A 15605-nucleotide genomic window follows, 5' to 3' on the forward strand; every position below is an offset into this window, starting at 1 on the left:
ATGGGAAGTGAAATCTCTTTTTTTTTTTTTTTTCACAGAGCAAATAAAATCCTCCAAGGGCCGGGGAGTTCTCTCTTGCTTCACTTCTGGAGTTCAGAGCTAAAGGTCTTACTGCAAGAGATGCCCTGGACAAGCACAAGCTCTGGGTCTCCTCACAAAGGCTAACAGGGTGAATTGAAAAGGTCTCTTCCATACAGGGATTTGGTCTTCTTAATTTAATTCTCTTGTCCAGCATTAACAATTACCATTTTATTGATTCAAGGGAAGTAGCAAAGAACATGTGGGCAGCTTGTGTATTTCCTGATACTGTCTCACAAATCAGGCAAAAGGTTAATTTTCATTCAGGAAAAAAAAAGGCATCTTGAAACTGAAGTAAAATTATTTTTAAAAGGAAAAGAAAATCAGGGACAGGATAAAAGCAGGAAAGACTCCTTTTTTTTTGCATTAAAGCTCATGTTGGACTCTTGTTGCCTTTCAGATCTTATTTGTAAAGATTTGGACAAGGTTTCATGGTGACCACAGAGCTCAGGGCCAAGGTTCTGGAAAACAAGATAATGCACCAAACTTCTGTCAAGGGGCACGTGACCTTTCCCAATCCCAAAGGAATTGTCCACTAAAATGTTGGAGCTACAATTCCTCCCAAGGTGAACATCAGATGGGAGAAAGTGAAAGGATGACAAAAGTTGCCCTCAGGCTCTGAAGGGAGACTTTAAAAAGGAGTTTTTCCTAAATTGTTTGATGATTTCTTCCATCACAGAGGAGCAGAGTGACCTGCAAAGGTCAGCAGGGTACGACTGATAAAAAAGGACAAAGTTTAGGGTCTGTGTGAGGGAAACACTGCTGAACATGAGCAGTGCCTGCCAGAAGGACACAGAAAGAACTCTCTGCACCACTCAGTAAAGTGCAGGGTGGATTTCCTCTCCACAACTCCCTGACAGGACCTGGGGGGACTCAGCTCCCAGGGAACAGTGACAGGACAAGAGGAAACATCCTCCACCTGTGCCAGGGTATCCTCAGGTGGGACATCAGGAGGAGTTTCCTCCTGGAAGGGTTGTTATGCATTGGAAGGGGCTGCCCAGGGATGTCCCCATCCCTGGAGGTGTCCATGGAAGGACTGGACATAGCACCCAGTGCTCTGGGCTGGTGACAAGGTGATGATGATGGATCAAAGGTTGGATTCAATGGGCTCAGAGGTCTTTTCCAACCTAAATTATTCTGTGATTCTGCAGTCACAGAGATTGAGGCAGCCCAGTTTGCCATCCCAGGAGCTCCAATGATGGGCTCAGCTCCCTGGCATGGCCATGCTGGGTCTGGGTCTGCAAGCAGCAACCTCAGGAGCCTCCAGACCCCTGGGCACTCATGTCTGGAGGATGTGTGGCATCCCTGTGCCCATGTCTTGATCCTGGGGCCAGCAGGCACTGCCAGGCAGAGCTCCACACTCCCCTGCTCACCAGTGTAGGATTTCACTGCCCTTTGCACCTACAAATTCCAAAATCCCCACAGGAATTCCCAGAGTGGTCCTGCCTTTGAGCTTGGAGCTGTGAGCTCAGAGCACAAGAAACCAAACTGTCTGAAAGCCATTTCTCCTTCCCACAAATCATCCCAGGCCTCTTCCAGCCCTTTCCAGCAGCCAACGCTTTCCACCAGCTATGTCTCCCTGAACTTCAAAACACCCTCCAGGACTGTATTTTTGGGGTGCCCAGACAAAGGAAGGAAGGAATAATGAATGTTCTTCCATGTTCTTAGAAGGCTAATTTATTATTTTATGATACTATATTATATTAAAGAATACTAAACTAAACTATACTAAAGAATACAGAAAGGATACTTACAGAATGCTAAAAAGATAATAATGAAAACTCCTGACTCTCTCCAGAGTCCTGACACAGCTTGGCCCTGATTGGCCAAAGAGTGAAAACTCCCAGCAGAATCCAATGAAACAATCACCTGTGGGTAAACAATCTCCAAACGCATTCCAAAGGAGCAAAACAGAGGAGAAACAAATCAGATAATTATTGTTTTCCTTTTTCTCTGAGGCTTCTCAGCTTCCCAGGCGGAAAATCCTGGGTGAAGGGATTTTTCAGAAAATGGGAATGTGACACTCCAGTGCTGCTTTCAGGACTGAGCCTGCTCCTTCCATCCTTTATGTTTCCATACCACGGTCACCTCCATCCTTTGGTCCTCAAACAGTGGTGGGAGCCCGGATCCAGATGGTTCCCACCACACCCCCACATTCCCAAAGCCCTTGCCATGGATTTTTGCTGTCTTCCCTCACACTTGGCCGTGTTCAGCTCCATCCTCATCGCGTGTCAGCGAATGAATCAACAGTTTTCTGCCTTGCACAATAATTCCTTCCTCTATCGTTTATGACTTCCCTGATCTCTGGGTCACCTGGAAGGTTTTATCAGCAGCCAGTGTGTGTTGTCTCCAGGGCATTAATTGAAAAGTTAAAAAGCATGGAAATGCTTTTGGCCCTACCCCAGTGGGAACATGGTCACTACTTTAATTACTGCCTTTACAATTACACTTTGAATCCCATTAATTAACTGCTTTGAGGGCTATTTAATGTCTTCCTCATGCCTTGCTCACCATTGTTACTCAAACTAAACCCAGGACTAACTTAAAGCACCAATTTCTGTAACTTTTTACATGATCTTTAAGATCAAGCCCGTTACAATTCTGAAAAACTTCATAATCTTATTTTTTCTAAGGTACCAAATTCACTTGACAGGATTACTACTTTGTCTTACTTTTACCCTCCTTTAATTTCCTTCCTCTATTAATTATTTTCCCTTAATTTATTGCATCCTGTGTGAGATTATGTATTTTTTAGCCTGGGATTAATGCCAGAGCAAGGGACATACAATTTCCTAGGATATCCCATTTACCTTTTGGAAAACACAGTTATGACTTTAGCCCAGTTCTCATCAGTCAGAACCACCCAAACCAATAATAAAATAAAAAAACATCATTTATGTTCCAAAGACCTCCTCAGGATGCTCTTTGAAAACTCTTGGGTGCAGTTAGAGCTGTGTGAGTCAAGAATTAATGCTTGCTGGCCCAGCCTCCCTTCACCATCCAGGCTGGGATTCCATCATCTGGCTGTTTCCATTGCCACAGCAGAAATATTTAGGGAATTTTTCTGTCCTCATCACTATCAACACCTTTCCCTCCCCCCCCCCCCCCCATTTCAGTCTCATAATGGCTGAATACAATTGTGAAAAAAAAAATTCTCGTGCTTTCAGTGTCATTTGGTGCCTCCCCATTGTCCTCAGCCCTCTTGGATGTCGATTTCTCCCCAAATCCTTTCCTCTGTGGCCACAGGGCTTCCTCAGTTTAATTTGAAATTTTCAACCACAAGAAGGATGTGTAAGTGGCACCAGGTGTCCTCTGGGGCTGTGCTGGGCTCTGTGACAGGGAATGTCACTCAAAAGCTGAGCCTTCCACCTCTGCACCCTGGATTTGCTTCTCCCTTGTACTAAGTTCCACCCTCAGGTGTGCTACAAGTGAACTAAAAGGTCAGAGGAAGAGTTTGTATGTGTTCAAGTAATGTTTGGCCAACCCAGACATTTACCTCAAGGATATGGAAAATATTTAAAATAAAAATATTTTTTAATAAAAATATTTTCTAGACATAGACACTGTCTTTAACTGCTGAAAATAAATAACTGAATAAATAACTGCATTGTTTCAGTCCATCTCTTTTTATTTTTAATAATTAAATAGTTCAAGTGAAATGTGGAAAGTCCAATTCTTTATTTATATCAGAACTCCTTAAAATTCTCACGGTATTATTGCAAAAAAAAAAGCACTCCAGGCTCTGGTTCCAAATCCTCTTTCATCTTTGTGGGTTTTTCTGAGCCCTTTAATGCTCAGGTGGAGCTGCCTCACCTCTTGCACAACCCTCAGCCTGCTGCTTCCCTCTCTGGCTTGAATTAAAGCCTCCTTTTTCAGCTTCCCTCCCCTAAAGCTTTCACTGCTATAAAGGAAAGAAATTCTGAATAAAAAGAGAACAAAACAATGGCCAAAGTCATGCATCCCACTAAGAGCTCTGGAGAGGTCACTTGCCTCTGCCAAAATATTCTCTACATCCCTGGATATAAAACTTCATCTGGGTGAGGAATCAACCCTCCACACTTAGGGAAAAAAAAGAGTAGGCATGTTTAAATTCCTTAAATTCCTTTTCTAATTAACTCAGATGTATATGATTTATTGTAAGTTTTTATAAGATTTTCTACCTTTTGTTGCACTTGTTGCTCTTGCTGTTACTGATATGCAGTTAAGGGTTCTCAGCCTCATTCTTTTGCCATACATTCTTACAATGACAGCTGTTAAATCAGGACTAAAACAGGACTGAAATAATGATAAAAATAAATTAGAAATCATTAATATTCTGAATATTAAACTTTTTGCTTCAGGCAATTCTTTGGTTGAGAGTCTCCTTTAGGAGAAATGAGAGGATTTGGGAATACAACATGGCTCTTTCACCTTAGAGACTTGGAAATTTCACTTCAGGTGCAAGGTAGTGGACAAAGCTAAACCAGTCTAGTTTAAAGCTCAGCTAAAGCTAAGTCTAGTGGTTGTGAGAAAAAAGGATGTCTCAGGCAGATGGGTGAAAATTCAGCACTCAAAGGGCACAAGTTCTGTCCACAAAGCTTTTGGCCTGTGAAAATAAATCCCAGGCTGTTGAGAAACCCAGTTTCTCCAGTTTCCTCCTCCTTTTCACCTTCCCACTGGAGATGCTCAAAGAGTGAAGCAAAATGCCAACACTGCAGGTGTTTGTTGGCTTTTTTAGCATCCAGAGAGGCAGGAGAATGGTGAGGTTGGAAACACAGAAATGAGGTGTTGGTTGCTTGGAACAATATGCAAACCCAGAGACCTCACAAACATGGGGCTACCAGCCCAAAGAGCTGAAAAACCCAGATAAAATCCAGATGCAGATGAAACACAGCCTCAGAAAATGGAGAGATGATGTGCTGGGAGGTGTTTTCCATGGATATATCCCTTACCCACTCCCTGCAAAGGGACAGCTGGGCATGAGGGGAGTGGAGAGGAAATACATGGCCAAAGCCTTTGAAGTCTTTCACTATCACCATCCAAACTTCATCATGGATTGGACTCTGAGAACCCCTGTCAAGACAAGCACCAATTATGTGTCTACAAGTCCCTGACAGAAGGGTACAGCTAGAGGGGGATCAGGCTCTGCTCCCAGGGAACAGGGACAGAAGGAGAGGAAATGGCCTCAAGTTGTGCCAGAGGATGTTTAGATTGGATATAAGGGGAAATTTCTTCATGGAAGAGGTTGTCCAGCCCTGGAAATGACTGTTAGGAGAAGTCATTGAGTAACAACCCCTGGAGGGATATAAAAGATATGTGGATGTGGCACTTAGGGCCATGGGTTAGAGGTGGCCTCGGCAGGATGGACTCCATGATCCTACAGGTCTTTTCTAACCCAAAGGATTCTATGATTCTATGAAAAGAAATTCAAAAAGAACCCCATTGTCTCATACCACGAGGAGCATTGGCAGGGCTGGAGTTCATTCCAGCCTGGCTGAAGGGAGAGGGAAGGATGGCAGGGAATTCCTTTGCCTCCACTGAGACTCTAAATCTTGGTTTAACAGCGCTGTCCTCTCCAGATTTGAAACCCCCTGCAATTATGGATGTTCTGGGAAAGTGGCAAAAGACATCTATTCACAATAGGATTGCTGGAGACAGCTGAGGGACTGTTTCCTGGAATGATGGAAAAGGCTGCTTTGTGCAGATCTGGCTGCACTGTTTCTACTAGAGTGATGACTTGATTGCTCCTGGGGTTTGCTGAAATCTTGGTTGTATATTAAGCCATGCTGACCCTTGGATGAGCATGTTTTTGGTATTATTTGAATAGAAAGAAGCTGATGAGCATTTGGGCTCAATAAAGGCAGCAATATGTGGCTGAAGGGAATATATTGGATTGGGAAAGGGCCTGGGTCAGAGATATCCAACCACTCCCCTAAATGGCTGAGTTTTGAAGCTACAGCCTGGGTTGTCCCTACAGTGCTGTGTGTTAGAGGTGGTTTTTTCTGGGGTGAGATGGAAAATGCATCCCAGTTTTCCCACAGGCAGGTGCTCTGCACGTGTTGGCACTGCTGTGCTTTGGGGATGGGGATTTCTCTCATCCTGCAGAGTTTCCAGCAGGCTGCTCAAAGCTGTAAAAAGAAAGCCTTGCTGTGTCTGAAATTGGGGGATTTTCCTGCTTGCAGGGAAGAGAGGAGGCTCCAGTGCTCCCTTGGAGATTTTCCTGTGCCACCTGCATCCCTTCCATTATCTTCCCTCCTTCCCTCACCCCTCTCCTCTTTGTACACAAGTGCATCACATCCTCCCTCCCTGCTGCAGGAGCCTCATGGAATCACAGAATTATTTTGGGTGGAAAAGCCCTCTGAGATCGTCCAGTCCAGCCATTCCCCCAGCACTGCCAAGGCCACCACTGCCCATGACCCCCAGTGCCACATCCACATGGCTTTTAAATCCCTCCAGGGATGGGGACTCCATCACTGCTCTGAGCAGCTGTGCCAGGGCTGGACAACCCTTTCCATGAAGAAATTTTCCCAATATCCAATATGAGCCTCCCCTGGCCCAGCCTGAGGCCGTTCCCTCTGCTCCTGTCCCTGTTCCCTGGAGCACAGCCCGACCCCCCCGGCTGTCCCCTCCTGTCAGGAGCTGTGCAGAGCCACAAGGGCCCCCTGAGCCTCCTTTGCTCCAGGCTGAGCCCCTTTTCCAGCTCCCTCAGCCTCTCCTGGAGCTCCAGACCCTTCCCCAGCTCTGTTCCCTTCCCTGGACACCCTCCAGCCCCTCCATGTCTTGTTGTGAGGGGCTCATGGTTCTTGCGCCATCCCATCCTTCACCTTGATTCTAAAGGAGTTTTCACCCCCCAGCAAAGCCATCCCCAACCTCAGTGGGGTCAGTCCCTTCTGCCACCCATGGTCACCACCCCAGCACCACCCTGGGGCCAGTCCTATCCCCTGAATCTCCCACCAAGGCTCTGTCCAAATCTCCTAAAAAAAAAAATTAAAAATAAAAAAGAATCATATTCCTCTTTTGCTTGAGGAAGGCCTTTTTTCCAACCCTTTCATCCTACACCTCAGCTGTTGGGGGTTGATGCCCTGATGGCAACACCTTTTTCCTCTCCAGCTGGTGTTTCCAGGAACATCCCTCTTGGCTCAACCCTACCAATCCCCATTTATGGCCCTCCAAGCACATCTCAAGCTCCCCCTCCTTTCCTGGGATGACAAAACCACTCCTGTCCATGTCAAGTTGGCCAAGCTTCACACTGCTCATCCATTTGCTGCTCTATTTGGAAGATTTAGGCACCATCCCCTCACTCTGTGCTCCTCACATCTCCCCTCACCTCCAGCCCTGAGCAGACAGACAAACAACTGGTTTATGAAAGGGAAGAGGGAAAACCAACAGCAGCTGCTTTAAATCTGCTGTAATGCTGGCAACAATTGCATAAGGCAGAGGTTTTGCTGATGTCCCCACCCCATTCCTGAGAAATATTTGATTTATTTTGGTGTCACTGTGCCCTCAGCACATTGGCAGTGGAGGATCCAAGGACAGCATCAAAGAGCATCTCTGGATTCGCTTCTGCCCCGACGCAATCCCACAAGAAAAAGGGCAAGATTCAAAACAGCCTCCTGAGCCTATTCCTTGGCATGGAGGAGCTCAGGAAACAGATGGGGCTCACCATCCCCTGGGGGTCAGTGGCTCTGGGCCCTGACAGGGCAGCAAGTTTCAAATGCAATGACCTGGAGTGAGAGGGAACAGCCCCAGCTCTGTCTGCTGGCAGGGCCATGTCCCACAGCTCTGCTTTGCATTGCACGTCTGGAGGCAGAGAATCCTGCAATGGCAGCGTGGTCTGGGTGGGAAAGGACCCTAAAGATCATCTCATCCTATTGCAGGGACACCTTCCACTATGCCAGGTGGCTCCAAGCCCTGTCCAACCTGGCTTTGGGCACTTCCAGGGATCCAGGGGCAGCCACAGCTTCTCGGGGCACCCTGCACCAGGGCCTGCCCCACCCTCACAGGGAGAATTTCTTCCACATTTCTAATCTAAATTCCCACTCTTTCAGTTTGAACCCATTCCCCTTGGCTTGTGTCTCCAGGGGCAGCCACAGCTTCTCTGGGCACCCTGTGCCAGGGCCTGCCCACCCTCAAAGGGAGAATTTCTTCCACATTTCTAATATAAATTGCCTCTCTTCATCAGGAACCATCCCCTGGGGGTCAGTGGCTCTGGGCCCTGACAGGGCAGCAAGTTTCAAATGCAATGACCTGGAGTGAGAGGGAACAGCCCCAGCTCTGTCTGCTGGCAGGGCCCTGTCCCACAGCTCTGCTTTGCATTGCATGTCTGGAGGCAGAGAATCCTGCAATGGCAGCGTGGTCTGGGTGGGAAAGGACCCTAAAGATCATCTCATCCTATTGCAGGGACACCTTCCACTATCCCAGGTGGCTCCAAGCCCTGTCCAACCTCACCTTGGGCATTCCAGGGATCCAGGGGCAGCCACAGCTTCTCTGTGGGCCTCAGGGCCTCACCACCCTCACAGGGAGAATTTCTTCCACATTTCTAATCTAAATTCCCTCTCTCTCAGTTTGAACTCATTCCCCTTGGCTTGTGTCTCCAGCTCCTGATGAAGAGTCACTCTCTGGATTCCCTGTGGTCCTTTCAGACCCCAGAACGTGCTGTGAGCTCTCCCCACAACCTTCTCCTCTCCAGGCTGAGCAGCCCCAGCTCTCTCAGCCCATCCCACAGGAGAGGTGCCCCAGTCCCTTTACCAGCTTGATCTCACCCAGGAGAGAGGAGGTGATCCCCTGCCCCCCAGTAACTGGGCTTGGGAAGAGCAGAGGCAATTTAAATTGAAAGGAAATTTCTTTACTTTGCTGTCCCTTCTAGCTGGGGCTCCCCTGCTGTCTGTAGGTGCATCTCCCCTTTCTGGCATTCAAGAAGAGCCCAGAACAAGTTGTTGTTCAACACCAACCCACAAAAAGATCCCTTTGTGCCTCCCCAGCCTCCCAGGGAAGAATTTCTTCCCAATCTCCCATCAATCCCTGCCCTCTGGCAGTGGGAGCCATTCCCTGTGTCCTGTCCCTCCATCCCTTGTCCCCAGTCCCTCTCCAGCTCTCCTGGAGCCCCTTCAGGCCCTGCCAGGGGCTCTGAGCTTTCCCTGGATCCTTCCCTTCTCCAGGTGAACATTCCCAGCTCTCCCAGCCTGGCTCCAGCCCTGGAGCATTTCCATGGATTTCTCTGGATTTGCCCCAGCAGCTCCAGGTCCTTCTGCTGTTGGGGATCCCAGAGCTGGACCCAGCACCCCAGGACACAGAGCTCTTTCACAAGAAATATTCCCTGATCCCAAAGCTCTGCCTCAACCATCAAGTCAGGTCTCAATCTCCCACCTCCAGCTGAGATCTGCTGCCTGAAAATGGAATATTGGTTTGCTCTTGGCAGGTGTGACAAGGGTTGGACACTCTCCCAAATGTGCCAGCAGGTCCTGGCCATGCCAAACCACCATGGGAGCAGGAAAGAGCCACACCACAGTGGGAGAGCAGTTTGATTTCCCTTTGCTCCCCAGCTTTATGGGTCATCTTTGTGCCGAAGGATGGCTTTTTGGCATGAAAAATCCATCAGCACAAATGAAATAGTGGCAGTATTCAGAGCCCACCTGCAGTTCCTGAAGGGCTGATGTTGTGTCCGTCCTGCAGCTGGGCACAACCTCCTCTCTGCTCTGCAAAGCATCTGAGGGGAGGTGGGACCCATTTTCCAGCTGCATCAGTGCAGGGAAAATCCTGCAGTTGTGGAGGAAAGTGCAATTTGTCATTTTTTCAGCTGGAAGTTGCGATTGCCCTGTGACTGCCCCATCCCTGGAAGTGTCCAAGGCCAGGTTGGACAGGGCTTGGAGCAACCTGGGATAGTGGGAGGTGTCCCTGCCCATGGCAGGGGGTGGCACTGGATGATCTTTAAGGTGTCCTCCAACCCAAACCATGATTATTGCATTATTTTACCTGCAGGTCTCACAGAAAAAAAGACAAGACCCAGTAAACTAAAAATGAATTAACCTAAAGCAAAGAGACCCCCAAGATTTCTTTTATCAAAACCTTTCTCTCCTCTAAAAATTCTCTCCCAGCCTCTCAAATCTCTCTTTTCCCTGCCTTGTGTGTTGTGAGGAGACTGGAAGGATGAGGTTTTTTCAGGAAAGGGGAATGTTGAATGAGAAAATCTGCTAGACTCAAAATCTGCTGCTCCCATATGTCTGTTTTCCCTGGCCCACACTCCCTTCTCTCTGGGAATTCAGTCCCACTGCAGGCAGTAAACACCTCAAAAATGGGTAATGAAGCGCTCAGGACTGGGATCTTTAAATCCCTGCTAAGATTTATTTCCCAGTGGCTTGTTCAGAGCTATTGAGGGTATTTGTAAACCTGACAGGAAATAAATCCACGTTCCCTGAGCCCCAATAAGTTTTCTTAACCACAACATAATTCATTCTATCTCCTGATAGGAATATTTGGGGTTTTTAGTCTGGGCTTCCTGAGCAACAGGATATTTGTTCCTCCAAACATTTAAAATCACTATAAAAATAAAATTAATTATAAGGTGGATGTTTGAAATCTGTCTCCTTTTTATCTCATCAACTATTGGGATTTTTTTTAATCACTATTTTAACTTCACAGCATCTTGCTTCATCTTGTTTTGACTCAGTTTAGCCCAGAAGTCAAAATAAAATGAGATGATGAAGTCTGAATGTCATTTCCCTCTCTCTCCTCCCTCTTTCAAAGGAAAAAGCTGGAACAAAACACTTTGTCTTCATCCATGGAGAAAGGTGGATTTTTCTTGCCATGTTTCAAAAGGATTTTAGCTCAGGACATAAAGAAAGGCTTTTCCCTGCCTTGGGGGATGCACAGAGCAGAGAGGGAGAAGAGGTGACACGAAGAAGACACAAAATGATGAATGGGCAGGCTGGGAATCCCGTTCTCCACTGTTTTCATCATGTCTAGAAAAAAACCTCAAACCCATCCAAGTCAGTTCAAAGGCAACCAGAGCACCTCATCAATTTAAACTGTGTGATTACAATGCCTAATTAAGCTGTGGAACTCATCACCAAGAGCGATTGTGCAAGCTCAGAGGTTAGAAAGATTGCAAAAAATATTTTTTTAAATAAAAAAAGAGAAAGAAAATTGAATTTATCTCTGTTTTGGAGCATCTACAGCTCTGCTAGATTGGTCTGAAAAGGGATATCAATTCTCATGCTGCAGAGCACAAACAAGCTACCAACAGCCCATTAGGATGAAACTTCTCCTGTGGGAAAATTGCATAATTTATCAAGTGGAGCATTTCTTCCATCTTTCTTTGAAGCAGCTGGGAATGATTAATGTCAAAAGCAGGGTCAGGAGTAAGGCTGGCCACTGATTTTGGCACACTCTGGCCCTTCCCTTGTCACTGAGGAATTAAAGCTCAGAAAACTCTAGCAGTCTGGGACAAGAGTTAAATCATTCTATAAATTAAGCACTTCCCATCTGAGTGCAGAAATTTGCCTTTTGCAAAGACCTGAACCTGGGAAAAGTAGATTGGAGGTAGCTTCAGGAGGTGTTTCAGAGCCAGAAGACAAAGCCACGTGTGTCCACATCCCTGGAGTGAATGCTGAGGTTGCCTTGGCAACACAGGGATGTTCATGTGGTGATTGCAGCTCCAGAGGGTTTGAACCCACGGGATCAATCTCCCAGCAGGACAGACAGGCAGAAATATGAGGCACTGCCATGGCCTTTGTGTTTGCCAGCCCTATGAATTGGATGAAAAACCTGTGATATCCACCAGCAAAGGTGTCTGGTTATCAGTGGAAGCTGCCAGGAACCTTCCTGGAAAACCATTTGAGAGTCTCTTGTCTGGCACATCAATTGCAGGGCAATTTGGGACCAGGACTGTCCCTCCATCCCATAAATTAGCCGGATCTGTCTGGGTCATCCACTGGTACTTTTGAGTTTTTACAATAATACAAAGAACAAATCCTGACTAAAGACATTGACAAGTCTTTTCTCTTTTTTTTCCCCATTTCTTGGAAAAAGTGTTTTACTTCTCACTGAAAGGTTTTTAGCTGGGCAGAAGATTCCCTGAGGCACCAAAGCCCCAGAAAATGATCGTGCACCCTGAGGGGACCTGGCAAGGGATGGAAAAACCCATAAGCCTTGCTCTTGAATGGTGCAGAAGGCTCAGAAAAGAACAACTTTTAAAACTATTTCCAAAATTTAGTGCCACCCTGATTGTGTTATGGGACAGCAGCAAATTCCTTAAATGACAGATTGTCACCTGAGCCACCCAGCCAAGCTGTGAGTCCATGACAAGGTGGGAAGGTTCTGGTTTTAATTTAACCCCCAGACACAAAAAGTGCAGCACTGAGCAGACAGACACAGGTGGGTGCTGTTCTCACCTGAACTGGGATCTGCTGGAGCTCAGTGCCTTGGAAATCAAGGAATTATCATAAAATGCTGGAATGGTTTTGTGTTGGAAGGGACCTTGTTCCATCTTGTTCCAACCCCCTGCCAGGACCAGGGTGCTCCAATCCCTGTCCAACCTGGCCTTGGGCACTTCCAGGGATCCAGGGGCAGCCACAGCTGCTCTGGGCCCTCCCCACCCTCACAGGGAACCCTATCCACAGGCTTTTGGGATGATGATGATGACATTTCTGGAGGAAACTCTCCCTCTTTCAATAAATTTGATGTTCCAGCTGTCATGTCTGGCCCTGGAACTCTGACCTGCTCATTGCTGCAGGGGTGGACCACTGTGCTTATCATCTTTTTTTTTTTTCTCTATTTATCTAATCATCCCCTCCTTCCCTCTTGGGGACGGGGCACTGTGCTCTGTGGACCTTGGGACAACAACATTTTGCCATCCTTCTGGATGGGCTCTCTGTTTGGTGGTGGCCAAGAATTTCTGAGGTGTAGGAAATGCTTTTTTCACACCAGCTCAGGGTCTGCTTGCTTTTTATCCTTGTCTTCCAGGCACTGTATGATTCCTTCCCTTTCCTTTGTGAAATTTTGATGAGAATCCAATTTCAGCAGAAATCTGTCCCTTTCAGCTTCCCAGAGATGGCAGTGAGAGGGTGAAATCACATGAAATCCTGTGGTGCCTGCAAGGAATTCTGGATTCCCCAGCAAGGAGAGAATCCCTCCAAGGTGCCAGAGCCCCTGTTGTGCTCAGGAATATCAACTGCAGCTGACTGCACTAATAACATTAACATGGGCACTTACTCCAGCTAAATAGGACACTTAATTCCCATTAATGCTGGACTAATTAGAGCATGGTGAACAGCCAAAGAGAAAACACCATCTTTGTGTCTCTGCAAAACTATTTGCAATCATCTCCCACCCAAAATGTAGGCCACCCTTCCCTTCCTTGAGCTCAAAGGGGAGCCTCTGCTCCTTGATGAGAACAACCCTCAGCAGTTCTCAAGATTTCATCTTTCATCTCTCATTTTTGGGATGCTTGAATATCTACAAAGAAAAATCTGTAGATATTCGTGAGTGCAGGCAGAGACAACCACATCAGTCAAAAAAAAAAAAAAAAAGCCTGCACTGCTAAATGCTAAATGCAGTGTGTGCACTGAGAGTGACCTAAATATGATTAAATTACCCTGCCTCATTTCAAGCAAGAAAAAGCTACCTAGAATTACTTTAATTAGCAGAAAGTGATGCTGTCAGCCACTTTCTGGAAGCAAATTTAATGTTCTGTGTTACTTGTTGTACCCATGGCATCCTGTGGTAGGAAAACAAAATGCTTGTCTACTCCTCCTTGCTAAAATCACCATTATTTATTCCTATCCAGGTCTCCTTAGGAAATGCAGCTTGTGCTCCGTGGTGTTCTCCATCTGTTTGCCCCCTAAGGTGTTTCAAAGCCACTTGGCAGTTCCCAGAAGCTGGAGGAGAGCTGCCACTGACTGAATCTTCCAGAAAAGTCTGGATCCTTGCAGCTGCTCAGCACTGAGGTGAGTCAGAGCTCAGCATCCCCAGGAATCCTGCCCAGTGACTTGGAAGCATCACTGAGGTAACCTGGGGTGAGGTAGGGGCAGAATTTGGGGCTCCAGATAAATATCTGTGCCTTGCATGTGTTCTAATTGATGGGAGAATTCAGGGAAGAAAAATGTGCCTGAGGATATTAAACATGCACACAACTCGGGTTTGGGAAGATCCTAAACAAATGGTTGGAGGTGGGGAGAGTATCATAGAAATATTGAATTGTTTGGGTTGGAGGGACCTTAAATATCTCATTCCATCCCTTGCCATGGGCAGGGACACCTTCCACTATCCCAGGGTGCTCAGAGCACTATCCAGCCTGGCCTTGGACACTTCCAGGGATCCAGGGGCAGCCACAGCTGCTCTGGGCACCCTGTGCCAGGGCCTCATCACCCTCACATGGAACAGTTTCTTCCCAAATCCCATCTCTCCCTGCCCTCTGGCAGCTGAAGGCCATTCTCTGTATCCTGTCACTCCATCCCTTGTCCAAAGTCCCCCTCCAAACTCCTTGTAACCCTCCTTTAGGCACTGGAAGGTCTCTCCAGAGCCCACTCTTCTCCAGGCTGAACAGCCCCAGCTCACTCAGCCATTTAGGAAAGCATCACAACAACATTCCTGTATTTTTCCTATTGTCCCGTGGCAGAGAATGGACAAGATGACATTTCAGTCCAGGATGAATTACAATTTTAATGTCTTTGTTTGCAAACAGCTTTTTCATGCATTAATCACACCGCACTGGGCTGGAGCTGGACCTCAGTGGGATGCCAGCCATTTTAGCAAGATGGATTTCTGGGATCAAACCCAGCATTTTTTTCCTCAGAGAAATCCCTCAAGGAGCTTCCAGGTGTTGCAGCAGCTCCCAGCCCATGGTCTGCAGCCACAATGGCCACGAAGCTCTTGGTAGCTGTGGGCAAACAAGGGGAACATCAATAACCACCCATGAGGTTCATTCTGAGTTCCAGGGTGTGACAGCTCAGCTAGGAGCATTTTCTTGACTGAGTTTTGAGAGGAGAAGGGACAACATGTTCTGCTCTCCCCTCTGGCTAAGGAAGGGATCAGAGGAATTCCTGAAGTGCTTTTGGGGGAGAAGAGATGTCACACACATCAACAGCAAACTGGAAAAGGCTGGGAAAACAATCCAGCTTCAAAGGGAAACACAGCCTTCAGCACTGCAGGGATTCAGAGCATCCTTCCCATCCCAGGTCTGCTTCCTGAAGAAAAGGGATCTGGAGTGTGTGAGGCAGCAGAGAGGCTGAGGAAACAACCAAAGTGATGGAGCCAGAGCCTCCCTGTCAGGAGCTGGGAGAACAAGAGAAACCCCAAGTGCTGTTGGGGTGCTTGCTGCCAATCCTCTGACTTCTGGGACTCGGGCTGGGCCTTCCCCAGTTGGAGGAGACTCTCCTGGAGCAGTTTTGTGTCAGGAAAGAGAGACACACTGGATCTTTTCAGTCTTCAGGTTCTTATTATTATCTAAAGTTTTGCATGCTGTCCACACCAGGCTCAGCGCACTGGAAAAGCACCACAAAAATGGCCAACAATCTCTTGGTACAAGGTCTTTTAAGACTAAACTATCAAAT

Source organism: Molothrus aeneus, chromosome 4 (genome assembly GCF_037042795.1).
Source record: "Molothrus aeneus isolate 106 chromosome 4, BPBGC_Maene_1.0, whole genome shotgun sequence".
In the NCBI taxonomy this organism is placed as follows: domain Eukaryota; kingdom Metazoa; phylum Chordata; class Aves; order Passeriformes; family Icteridae; genus Molothrus; species Molothrus aeneus.